Source organism: Akebia trifoliata, chromosome 8, assembly GCF_017979445.1.
Source record: "Akebia trifoliata isolate Shusen 1 chromosome 8, ASM1797944v1, whole genome shotgun sequence".
Classification (NCBI taxonomy): Eukaryota; Viridiplantae; Streptophyta; class Magnoliopsida; order Ranunculales; family Lardizabalaceae; genus Akebia; species Akebia trifoliata.
Genome location: NC_141382.1, coordinates 23,453,814 through 23,468,058, shown reverse-complemented (window position 1 = coordinate 23,468,058; position 14,245 = coordinate 23,453,814).

Genomic DNA, 14,245 nt, shown 5'->3' with positions numbered 1-14,245 from the left:
ATACTCGTCGAGACTTTGAGGGATTATCAAATGAGAATGCACCAGGAGGGGCAGGATTTCGAGGAAGTCCACATTTGCTTTATCTGTGATTATGTATCCGACTCCACATCGCAGAGTTCCCGCAAATCAAGGAAAGTAAATGGGAAAAATTCACAAGAAAGGAAACATTGGTGGACTTTGCATCCATAGAAGACTGGAAGGACTAGCTCTCAAATTTGACTACACAAGATGTAAATTGGGATAGATTGGGATCAAGAATGGATGAAGGCACCGTGCTTGCTTCAAAAGGGTCTGATCATGTAATGCTCACTGGTTTGCTGAATACATCTTTTTATTGCCCAAGGATGATACCAAGATAGATATGATTCCCTTCATGGATTCCAATGCTTCCGAGGAATTGACATCCTATTAAAGAGCTGACTGTGCACTTGGTAGAACACATAGCTACCGCTTGGGACCTTCGGTTACTTATTGAATCAGAAGAACAACGAGTATTCAAGAAGCAGAAGAGAGAAGTAGAAGAGCATGTAGGGTTCTAGATCGAGTCATCTTTTCTTTAAGAGGAGAGTCTCCTCATTTATTTTGTTTTCGCATTTGTCTTATTGGTACGATTTTAAATGAGAAGTCTTTTTTTTATAAGGCCCTAATTAACAATTAATCACCTTATCAGACATAAGTTCGACCAGCACAACTTATCAATTATAATAATAAAAGCAAATGCTATCAAAAGGGACCAATTCTTAATTCACCTTTGATGGGGTTATAGGATACTATTGCGCCCAAACTTAAGCGTTCACCACCTAGTTGGAGTCGAGAGTCAGTTCGTTTGGAAAGAACATCAGCGCCAAGTGAACCATCAAAAATGGCTTCTGAATCTGAACTCGCGAAAATTCGTAAGATCCTGGCAGTCTTTGCAATGGATATGAACAACATAAAAAGCAAGTTAGAAATGCTAGAATAGATATCTGAGTCAACAAGAGACCAGCTGATGATCAAAGGGGCAAGGGACCGGAAGGTAGCACAGCTAAGAATCTGGATGAGGTTTATGAGCTTGACGGAAATGAGGAGCATTTTAATGAGAATCCAATGTTAGCCAACAAAATGATTCAGTTGGAAACAACCGTGAAAAACATAAAAGGGATTGATGAAATCGCAGTAGGAATAGAGGCTTTGAATCAAATCCCTAAGATCCGTCTGCCTGAGAAATTTGTTATGCCAGAAATGGAAAAATTCAGTGGAGTAGGCTGCGCAAAAACGCATCTCAAGGTATATGTCACCAACATGCGTACAATGGGCCTCAGTGATGAACAGATGACATTATTGTTCCAGCGTACTCTATCAGGATCAGCGTTGCGATGGTTGATGTCCCAAGATTCAGCTGTAATTGGGACATGGGAAAATATGTCAAGGATGTTCTTGCACCAGTACAAGTACAACACTGAAATCGAAACTTCTCGAAGGGATTTGGAATCCACTAAGCAGAAGAATGGGGAAACATTTATCGATTTTATTAGCCGCTAGAGGGCTAAGGCTGCACAGATGTGGGATAGACCATTAGAAAAGGAACAAATGGCAATCATCTTGAAAAACCTCTCGCAGGGGTATGCCTAACATTTAGTTGCCCAGTATCTCCCCACATTTGAATCCCTGTAAGCTGGAAGCCAACTTGAGGATGCTTTTGCCTCTAGGATTCTTTCCAACTCTTCTGACAACAAAGCCAAAAACCCTTCACTAATTCCAAACCCAACATCAACCATGCCTATATAGCCAATACTTCCACTACCCCAGTTCAACCTCCAGCTCGAACTAATAATAAGGCAAATTTGGGTAGAGCCCCCCTCGACAATTCACAAATCTGGGGATGACCCTCACTACGGCCTTCCAAAAACTATTAAAAAAAGGGCTCCTCACCCCTCTCCAGCCTCGACCTCTGCCAAACCCCCTACCAACTTCACATAACCCTAACATCTTTTGCGAATTCCATCAAAGCCCTGGTCATCATACTGATCGTTGCATCTCTCTCCGCCATGCCATCCAAAATCTTATTGATGATAAAAAAGTCATCATTCCTACCCCAACACCACCAAATGTCAATACCAATCCACTACCTGCATATCAACCTCCGCCAACATTGAATATGGTTTCAAACACCCAACTACCATTCGACCCAGTTTCTCTTATCCACCCAGTCTACGCCAAACCACATAGTTATCCTCTTGTTGGAATATCTTTCAATGATGAGATCTATGATACAAGCCATGAGCCATTTGATCTAACTGAAGATGAATCATACTGTCTATCCCCACCTCACTACGATAGCCCGTCATATACCAGCCACCTTTTGGTAAAAATGATCTGGAAAAGCCCATTCTCTGTAATAGATGAAGATCCTTACCTATTGGCCGAAGAAAATGAGTCATTTCCACTATCTTGTGATGAAGTCAAGCACATGACACGAGGAGGAAGAGTCTTTAAGCCACCAGAACTCAGTGTTGACAATCTAGCGGCCTTGGCAAGGAAGGAAAAAGTAGACCCCATTCAGGAAACTATTGAAGAGGATGATATCGTGATCAAACAGTTAAAAAAGGCAGGTGCCAACATTTCAGATTCAGATCTCCCAAAAGAAGGGCCGAGCCACACAAAGCCATTGCACATTACAATTGATTGCAATGGAATGAGAGTCCCTCTAGTCTTGGTAGATAATGGAAGTGCATTAAATGTCTGTCCTCTAAAGACCGCGACTTGCCTCGGGTTCAAGACAGACGACTTCAAACCAACTAGCCAAGGCGTCAGAGCTTACGATAATACGAAGAGGGATGTACTAGGGACTTTGCAGCTACTAATATCCATAGGTATAGCAGACTTCCCTATGGAATTTCAAGTCTTGGATATTCAATCATCTTTCAACCTATTACTAGGGAGACCGTGGTTGCATCAGATCAAGGCCGTACCTTCTACTTTGCATCAAAAGATTAAATTCATCAAGGACGGTTTGGTGATCACACTTCATGGGGATGCCGAAATTATGGGGATTGTGAATGAAATAGAAATCAAGGATAAGTCACTGCCTGAAATTCAACCCAAAGAAAAAGAAATACAACTCAACGGGTTTGAATTTGAAAATATTCATGTGGTTCAGTGGGACGATTTTGCGAAAGAGCTGGTACTTATCGATAATACATTCAGCTGTTGTGTGGCCAGCATGTTAAAAAGCATGAGATTCTTCCCAAGCATGGGTTTGGGTTATAGACAACAAGGGATTAAAGCTGCACCAGCCATTCAAGAAGTAGTTGGGACATTCGGATTGGGGTACGAACCTACCAAAGAAGACTGGGCCCGATATTGGTAAATAAGAAAAGATAAGACGAATGCGAAGAGACAAGGACATGTCATCGACCTAATCAACATGAAGCCTTATCGCAAAACCCTGAATGGGCGCTTTGTGAAAGCAGGGGAAGATTTTCCTTATTGTGGTTTTCCTGAACCCTTTATCGACCACTTCACAGGTACTCACCAACCAGGATTTGAGATTTTCTTTGGGATGGGTTGGCCTGACAAGGAAGAAGATAGAGCATCTGAAGAATTCGAAGGAGCTGGTGATTGGCAGACAACTATGGATTCACTCAATATCGCTCAGATGTTTATCGAAGAAGGAAATGTGTCAGTCCTGTCAGTCAAAAGTGGCGTTCAAAACCCACAATCTGTAATCAAACCCATAGTTAGGTCTCTTTCCAATTACCATGTAATGAGTCCTTTGTTGTATGTCGGGTCTGGTCATGATGAGTCTATGGAGTCTGCAGTAAGTCCTGTCATCCCATCTATCTTTAATGAAATAGAAGAAGTTTCTGGTTACCTCGAGTGCAATAATGATTTAACTGATAATTTGACTTCGAAGGATGAATCTTCTGATGAAGAAACTCTTATCGAATTAATTAAACTACTTGAACAAGAAGATGAACGTCAGGCTCAACCTGTAATGGAAGAAACAGACCTATTCAATCTCGGGACTAAAGAAAATCCTCAAGAGATTCAAATTGGAGTCACCTTATCTCCCGAGGAACGCGAAGGGATAGTGGATTTGCTCAGAAAGTTTAAGGACGTATTTGCGTGGTCGTATCAGGACATGCCAGGAGTAAGTACAGATATCGTCCAACATCGGATTCCATTGCATCCAGATGCTCGGCCAGTAAAGTAGAAACTCCGACCTATGAAGCCAGAATGGACTTTGAAGATTAAGGAAGAGATCACTAAGCAGATCAATGCTGGATTCTTGGAACTGGTGGAGTACCCAGAATGGATTGCTAATGTAGTCCCAGTTCCCAAAAAAGTTGGGAAAGTGAGAATGTACGTGGACTTCAGAGATTCAAATAAGGCCAGTCCAAAAGATAGTTTTTCGTTGCCTCACATAGATGTATTGGTCGATAATACAGCAGGGCACGCCATGCTTTCTTTTATGGATGGGTTTTCGGGGTACAACCAGATAAAGATGGACCCTCATGACATGCAAAAGACATCATTCATCACGCAATGGGGAACATTTTGCTACAAAGTCATGCCTTTCGGTTTGAAGAACGCTGGGGCTACCTATCAGAGAGCAGCTACGACCTTATTGCATGACATGATACACAAGGAGGTCGAGGTCTATGTGGATGACATGATAGTGAAATCCAAAGAACGATCGGGATACGTCGCTGCATTAGAGAAGTTTCTTACAAGGATCCAAAAATACCAGTTACGCCTTAATCCTCAAAAATGCGTATTCGGAGTGACTTCTGGAAAATTACTTGGATTCGTAGTTAGTCAAAGGGGGATCGAGGTAGACCCTGGAAAAATCAAAGCGATACAAGAAATGGCACCTCCTAAGACTAAAAACAGATTCGGGGGTTCTTAGGCAGAATTCAGTATGTCAGCAGATTTATCGCTCAGCTTACCAATGTGTGCGAACCTATATTCAAACTTCTCAAGAAAAACGAGCCGACAGTATGGAATGAGCAATGCCAAAAAGCTTTCGACCAAGTTAAGGAGTATCTCTCAAATCTGCCCATTTTGGTTCCACCTACCCCGGGTGAACCTCTCCTCCTTTACTTGTCAGTCACGGAAGAAGCTATGGGATGCATGTTGGCACAGTACGACAAGGACAATCATAAAGAGAGGGCCATCTACTATATCAGCAAGAAGATGTTAGAATATGAACGAAAATATTTAGCTCTCGAAAAGACTTGCCTAGCACTAGTATGGGCTACTCAAAGGCTTCGACATTATATGCTCTCTCATTCAGTCATTCTGTTATCTCGGATGGACCCCCTAAAATATCTCTTCGAGAAGCCGGCATTGACAGGTGGAACTGCACGTTGGTTGTTGTTGTTATAAGAATTTGACATTACACATGTTACGCAAAAGTCTGTCAAGGGAAGAGCAATAGCAGAATACTTGGCAGATCACCCAGTGACAGAAGGAACAAGACCTATCGATCAATTCCCAGATGAAAATATCCTGAACCATGAAGAAGAATTGCGAGATAAGGTATGGCGGTTATACTTTGATGGAGCGGCGAATCAGAACGGGTACGGAATAGGGGCAGTCTTATTCTCTCCTGAAGGATGTCACATTCCGATTGCTATTAAGTTAGCTTTCTCCAATACTAATAATACAGCTGAAAACGAAGCATGCATTGCCGGGCTCGAGGCTACTTTGAATCTGGGTATCACAGAAATTGAAGTATTTGGAGATTCAGCCTTGATTATACATCAGTCGTTGGAAGAAGGAAAAACTAAGGATGTGAAACTGAAGTCCTATCACGAGTATCTGCTAAATTTAGTAAGGAAGTTCAAAGCCATCTTGTTCCAACATCTTTCAAGGGAAGAAAACAGATTCTCTGATGCTCTGGCTACTCTTTCTTCGATGATCCATTTGCCTTCAAGCATAGAACTAAGGCATATCACAGTCGAAATCAAAGATAAACCTGCATATTGCCATCAGTTCGACATCGCTGCTCGACTCCCTAACGGAAAGCCATGGTACACTGACATCCAGAAAATATTGGAAAAACAAGAATTCCCAGTTGAAGCATCAAGGAAAGAACGGAAAACCTTACAGAAATTCGCATCCCAGTTCATCCTGTGCGCAGGAAACTTATATAAGAAGCCTTATGATGAAATTCATTTGTCATGTGTTGACAAAAATCAAGCTGAACAGTTAATGGAAGAGTTGCATTCCGGAGACTGTGGACCGCATATGAGTGGAAAAATGTTAGCCAAACGAATCATGAAACAGGGGTATTATTGGCCAACAATGGAAACAGACTGTCATAACCTGGTCAAGACCTGCCATAAATGTCAAGTACATGCTAACCTTATACATGTACCTCTATCTCAGTTAGTTGGTTTGACTTCGTCATGGCCATTTTCTGTCTAGGGTATTGACATAATTGGCAAAATCACACCTAAAGCATCGAATGGACATGAGTATATTCTCGTGGCTATTGATTATTTTACAAAATGGGTGGAGGCTACTTCATATGCTGTTCTCACTACATCCAAAGTTGCCAAGTTCGTCAAAACACATATTATCAGTCGATATGGGGTACTTTCTGAACTGATCTTTGATAACGGGTCACATTTCAAAGCTAAATTTATTTCCCTGTGTTCGAAGTTCAAGATCCGACACCACAAATCATCACCCTACCATCCCCAGACTAACAGAGCAGTTGAAGTAGCCAATAAGATTCTCAAGACAATCATCAGGAAGATGTGTCAATCTCATAGAGATTGGTCTGAAAAATTACCATTTGCGCTCTGGGCATACCGTACCTCGATACGATCTTCCACTAGAGCCACCCCTTATTCACTAGTGTACGGAATGGAAGCTGTTGAAAGCGCCCTCATTCCACGGGGTGCGCGGATCCGCTTTTGACCCTTGAGGTTTGGGAGTCGCCACCTAGTTGTTAAGGTCTAGGAACCAAACTGACTCTAAAAAAGGTAAATTAATCTACGAAAAAGAAAAAGAGTCCGGCGATCACGTTACGGGATTGGAAGGTGTTAGGCACCAACCCCGCCCGGCCAAAGCCGGTCTCTACTAACGTCCCAAATAAATCACATTGCTAAAAACCTAGATAAAAATAAAAATAATAAGAAGTTATACCTTTCCGATAGTAAGGATTTTGTTCCCTCAGATCTGACAAAAATAGCTCCTTGTACCGTACTCCCTTGCTTCGTTTTATCTCCGGATTTGATTTCGGATCTCCGAGTTAAGGTATCTCCTTATTTTTGGATCTGAACTCTTCAAGTTTGTTGTGTATTTTGGGATGTTTTTGGAAGGCTTTTAGGCGTTCTTTAGGCTAAAATCGAAGGAGGGATGTTAGGTAAGGAGTTGGGATTCCAAAACTAGGGTTTATGGGAGGCTAGGAGGACTTCTAGACCTACTTCTCTTAAGGTTTATGATTTGATACGAAAATAGGGTGTGAGCACCTCTATTTATAGATGTTTTTAGGGGTTGATTTGGATAGAGTTAGTATTTAATTAGAGTTCTTTTAATTAGAGTTGTGTTTTAGTTAGACTTATTTTAGGTAGAATTGTGTTTTAATTAGAATTATTTTAGATAGAATTATTTTAAGTTAGAACTCTATTAGATTGAATTATTATTTAATTAGAACTCTATTATGACTTTTGGTCTTATTTGATTGACTTTTAATGTTTTGACTTTAGTCTTAATTGATTGACTTTTAATATCTTGACTTCAGTCTTGCTTAATTGACTTTAATTTTGACTTTAGTCTCATTTGATTGACTTTAATACCTTGACCTTAGTCTTACTTGATTGACTTTTAATTTTTGGAGAACCCCCCTCTAAAATATCTTTAATTCTTTGGACCCCCAAATGGAGGGGTCCTTAAAGAAATATCTAACGAACCCTCAACAATTTTACTTGAAAATCCGATTGATCGATTTCTTCGATTTAAAATTTTAAATTAATTTCATTAATGTTTCACTTTAATTATTTAATGTTTTATTTATTAATTTCGAATTTTTTAATTATGAACATTGTGAAATTACCGTTTTGCCCCCGGAGAAGATTTTTCACGTTTTAAGTCGGTTTTTAATGTTCTAGGATGTTTTAGAATCGATTTTTCATAAGAAATTCAATGGAAATATTAGTTTGTGTCATTTATGAAATTTTTTATGTGAAATGGTCATGAACTTTATGAGGGGCATTTTCGTAATTTTGTCGAATTCTGTAAAAATTGGCGAAATGATTTATTTGATTCCGATTTGTTATTTTATGTGTTCGAGAGAGTTTTCCTAAGCGTAACGTAGGCTCTAGGATTGTTTTGAGATTAGGGGTATTTTGGTAATTTGGTCAATTTTTAGTGATTTTTATCGTGAAACTTCTTTTTGATATGCAAGATGATGATTTCTATATTTCCGGGGTCGTATTTTCTTAACGTAGCGTGGTTTCTAAGGTTTTGTTAATTTGAGATACCTCATCCGGATTTCTGAAACATATCGGATAACAAAATAAAGCAATGGAATACACATCCATCATTGGGAATCATTGCGATCGGGTTGACGAGTTGATTAATCAGGCGGATGCAAAAATGGGGTGTCTACAAATGCCCCTCTTTGGCAGAGGGTTGAAGTAAACTAGATAGCAAATCTATTTTGGTAGATAGTGCGATATCCGAATGCCAAAGCTAGTGACAGTTCATTTTGCAACCTGATTTAGCAATTCGTCAGGGTGTTCGGATCCTTGAGCATAAAACTCTCCCCGAACTAAAAGGTTGTCAGGTCCTCAAGCGTGAGCTTTCACTGACAGTGTCAGATCCTTGAATTTTAAAGAATTCTCCTTGACTAAAAAGTGCAAGTGTGAGTATGTGTACTATGTGAAACTGAGTAAAAATGTGTCAGGTCCCAGAGATCATCTCTCACTGACAATAATGATTCAAAATTGAAATGTGCTTATGCAACGAAAGCAATCATGGCAAGGTTGAACAATAAAGTAATTGGAGTCATAACAATGTAGGAACTTCGTTAAATCCTATTTGAAATTCTATTTTAGAGTTCGAAAAAGTATGAGTCTGTTTATCAGACTTGAGCCTATTGTAGCCAAGCTTCTCGGGCTAAAGAACTTAAACAACCCTGTTAATTCAATATGATTCAAACAAAGTTGGAGTCTCGTTTCTTGGACTCTGACTAAGGTTTAGAGGAACTTAAACAATCATATTAAACATGGAGTCTTGTTTCTCGGACTCGAACTAAGGTTTGTAGGCACTTCAAAAAACCTATGATTCAAAATGTTGGAGTCTCGTTTCTCGGACTCGAACTTAGGTTTATGGGCACTTCAAAAAGCCTATTCATTATATAATTCAAAAAGTTGGAGTCTCATTTCTCGGACTTGAACTTAAGTTTGTAGGCACTTCAAAAAGCCTATTCATTCTATGATTCAAAAAGTTGGAGTCTCGTTTCTCGGACTCGAATTTAGGTTTATAGGCACTTCAAAAAGCCTATTCATTCTATGATTCAAAAAGTTGGAGTCTCGTTTCTCGGACTCGAACTTAGGTTTGTAGGCACTTCAAAAAGCCTATTCATTCTATGATTCAAAAAGTTGGAGTCTCGTTTCTCAGACTCGAACTTAGGTTTGTAGGCACTTCAAAAAGCCTATTCATTCTATGATTCAAAAAGTTAGAGTCTCGTTTCTCGGACTCGAACTTAAGTTTATAGGCACTTCAAAAAGCCTATTCATTCTATGATTCAAAAAGTTGGAGTCTCGTTTCTCGGACTTGAACTTACTAAGCCACGTTTCTCGGGCTTAGATTTATAGGAACTTAAACAATCCTATTAATTCATTCTATGCTTCAAAATCGAGCTCAAAGTTTGAAAGATCAGGCCTTCATTGGCTTATCATGCATCTGGATTCGTAATTATCATTGGGCTTCGCCGGGCTTTTAAGCTTTTGTATGATTTTCTTTTTATCATGTGATTAAGAACAAAAATTTTGGAATTAAATGACCTTCAAAAATGCCCCTAGTTTCAAGGTTGGCTTTAATTGGGACTTGACTACGAGACTGATGGAATGGCTTATGCTTGAAAAATACGGACTCTGATGTATGACAGATAGAAGAACTGACATTCTCTTAAATTTAAGACTCTTAAGATTATCATATGTGCAATAAAGAATTGATAATTATTTTTGAAAAATGCTTGAGCAGGACTTAAAAACTCTTGATAAATATTAGAATAGAAGATCTTTCTCTTCAAGTGGTTGATGATTCTACATCTTCCATTAGCGAACACTTGAACAAGTAAACATACTTTTGAAGATCCTACAATGTTCAAGATGATTTCTGATTTTTTTGACTTCAACATTGTCTTCGTTAGATGTAAGCTCTTGGTTAAAAAATGAATATTGTGGTTTGAATGGTTATGCATTTTCTAGTTTTTGCACAAGCTTCCTTCTGAATTTTTCTTTTTGATAGGACCTTTCCTCCCATTTGATGATGCCCTAATTTTTGCCTAAATCGCCTCTTTAGGTTTTCAATCTAACGGGCTTTATTTTTCTTTTTCTGATGATGCCTTGATTTTTGCCTAGGTTGCCTTTTCAGGTTTTCAACCTAGCAGGCTTTCTTTTTTTATGGTTATGCCCTAAATTTTGCCTAAGTCGTCTTTTCGGGTTTTCGACTTAGCGGGCTTCTCTTTTTTTCTTGATGATCTTGAATAACTAACTCGACAACTTCTTAGTTCCTTGCACCTTAACCGAATTAATTAACATTCAGGAGGACTTAATAGGTAGGCTTAGGACATGATTTAGAAAGAAAGGGTAAAAGGCTCAACTTTCCAAAATGCCCTTAGTCTAATATTCTCTTTTTTTTATCATTATTTTCTGTAAATTCTTTTGACTCTTTTTTTTTATGCCCCTAGTTTGACATTCTTTTTCTTTTTTTTTGCTAATGCCCCTAGTTTGACATTATCTTCTTTTGAACCTTTTAATAGGGGATTTTCCTTTTGGATGATACTTTTCTTAAGAGAATATATTTTTTTCATGACCGGGCCTGAAGTAACTTATCAGGTTGCCTACGTACCCCAAATATATTTATTTTTTCTTTTGGGATCAGGTCAAAACGTAGTTCATACTAAGATTCCCTCCCAAGGTTGGTCGGTATGGTTTAGAAAGAAGAGGCTATTTTATTTTTCTTTTAAAAGGCTGCGAGGGGCTAAAGAAGGTTTTTTTTTTTTTTTGGTAAGATAGGATAATTGTTCGACCAAAGAAGGCCTCCTTTGGAATGCTGCTTGACTTGGTCAAAGTTTCAAGAATTCGATATTTGGATTGCTCTGTCGAGTAAGGTTTCTTTTGAAGAATGAATATTCTTTAGTCTTCTTCTGTGAAATCGAGTATGATCGAGTTTTCTGATTATTCAACTCTTCTAGAACTTCAAGAAAATATTTTATTCTTTTGTGAAAGAGAACTCTCTTCTTTTGAGTGAGAAACATGGTAGATCCACTTGTAAGTCTTAGCATCTTTGTTGATGCTTTCAGCTATATCATCTTTTACCGATAATCTTTGACTTTGAAATCACTCTTGACTTGATCTATGTTTTTGTGTAATTCATCCATATATCTTTATGAGACCATGCAAGAACATTGTTTGAATTTCTTAGGTAAGTTTACTATTCTCTCATGTTCTCTTGAAGATAACGTACCAATTTGCACTTCTTGAGTATACTCTTTAATTCCAATATTTATCAAAATTTGGTTAGTGAGCTTTAAGTCATTTCTCATGTTAGATTTTATATTCACATCATTATTGCACACATGATAATCAAAACTTCTTTATTTATTGGAATTTAAAATAACATAGACTGACAAACCTTACTAAAATCTAAAAATAAAAATGAAGAACTGAATTCAAAGATTGATGCAACTAAAGCTAAAAGAAACTAAAAAGACTTAAAAGACGACATCATTCTAAATGGAGGGACACAATTCTAGAGTCTATGCCACTTCGATTATCTTCGATGAATGATTTGAACTTGCCTACTTTTACTATCTCTTCATATTCTGATTCAAATCTGTCAGATGGGGGACAACCCGTTGCTTTAATAATTTCTCTGTTCTTCAGTTTTGCCACTACCGTAGGGTAGTTGAGCTCATTCTGGCATGGAGCGAATGCACTGTTAAGACCGATTGGGTGAATGAAGGAAACTGGGTCAACTGATTCGGGTTTGGATATTGATATTAGGTTTAGAGTAGGAGGGGGTTGATTTTGAAAAGTAGGCAAAGGGTTAGTTTTAACATTGGGAGTAGTAGGAGTGGGTATGGTGACTTTTCTTTGCTCAATAAGGTCTTGGATAGCATGTCGGAGAGTAATACACCTGTCAAGAACATGACCAAGCATCTGATGGAATTCACAGAATTGTCCATTATCCATGTTTAGAGGAAGAGGATTAGGCAAATGCTTAGGTTGTAAAGACATCAACAATCCCCTTTTCATCAATTTTTGATAAGCAACACTAAGGGACATTCCAAGATTGGCAAACTGTCTCCTAGGCTTAGTTTGTGAAGGCTGAGTAGCTTGAGGAGATAGTGCGAAGGAGGTGTTGGCCACTTGTAAGGAATTGACATTAGGTTTGAAATGTTTGGGTTTTGACTCAGACGAGTTACCAAAAAGTCCCGAAGAATATACATCCTCAACTTGATTTCCAGCCTCAAGGAGGGATTGAAAAGTGGGAAGATACTGAGGCATCAAGTACTTGGCATAATTTGGAGTGAGATTCCTAAGGATAATCTTGACTTGTTCCTTCTCTTGAGGTCGGTCCCACAATTGAGCGACTTTAGCTCTCCATCGAGCAATGAACTCAGTGAAAGTTTCCCCGAGTTTTTGTTTAGTAGTTTCTAGGTCTCTTCTTGTGAGTTCAATATCCGTGTTAAATGAATACCGACCAATAAACTCCTTTATCAATTCGTGCCACGTTCTTACCCGAGATGAGTCCAATGACATTAACCAGCGTAGGGCAGGTCCTGTAAGGGTTCTTTGAAAAAGTTGAGCCATCTGTTCTTCACTCAGACCCTGAGATTGCATTATGCCGACATAAACTTTTAAATGAGTCCTAGGGCATCCAATACCATTAAATTTCTCCATATCTGGCATTGTGAACTTCTCTGGCAGACGGACCGTGGGAAACAAGGTCATTGCCCCTAATCCAAGAGTAAGATCATTGGGGTCTTTAATATTCTTCAAAGCAGTTTCAACCTGAGTTATTCGATGAGCTAGGACAGGGTCGACGTGTAACTGATCATCTTCTTGATTTTCAACGAGGTCAAACACATCCTGAGGTTCTATAGCTTTATCTTTTCCCTTTTCAATTTTCAGAGATTCAATTTGTGTTTGGACAGAAGCAATAATCTGTGCTTGAAAAGATTATAAATATGTCGGAGTGCAGCTTCATCCATGGTGCTCATTTCTTCTTGTGGCAAAAACTGACTACTTGATAATGGTACTCTAGAAAGATGATTTTTTCCGCGGACCCAAAGTGGTACAGATGGAGGTTTAGAACGTTTGGAACCAATTATTACCTGATTGGAAGTAAACCAAGGTTAACCATTGACTCTAAAGATTTGACTCTTAACCACATGATTAAAGTTTCAATATAGAATAACCCAAATCCGGTGGAAAATATCGAATTCAAATACACTATAAGTCTATGGTGACCAAGAAAGTGAGAAAATGTTAGACACGGGTTTACCCCTGATCGGGATTGAACCTTTGATCAGACAAATTAATTTGATCCTAAGATTGAGTCTTTCTATACAAAGTGGTCTGGATCTTTAAATATGAAACCAATTAGTCAAACTGATTGGGAATTGATCAGTTGATCCATTTGTCAATTTGGCCAACTGGTTTAATTGGTTCAAATTGATCGGTACATTCCACTGATTTGGTCGAATCGATATTGCGGGTTTTATTTGATTATTCTGAATCGGTCCGCCCACTTACTTGTTAGCTGGATTGAATAAAACAACCCGGGAACACCCATAGTCAGTTCAGGTCGTGACCTATAGGAAAGCTTCTAGACTCTAGGTTTACTACATGCAATGCAATTTATCTGGCCACCCTTGCCCAAGCACACCTATATGCCTCTCGATACGTGGTGACTGGGTTTGATATACCGTATAGGTGATAATCTAAAATCTCAACTCACTTCTCTGAAGTCAAAAACAGCCAGTTTGATCTCCAGTTGAGAGGCGGCGCACAAT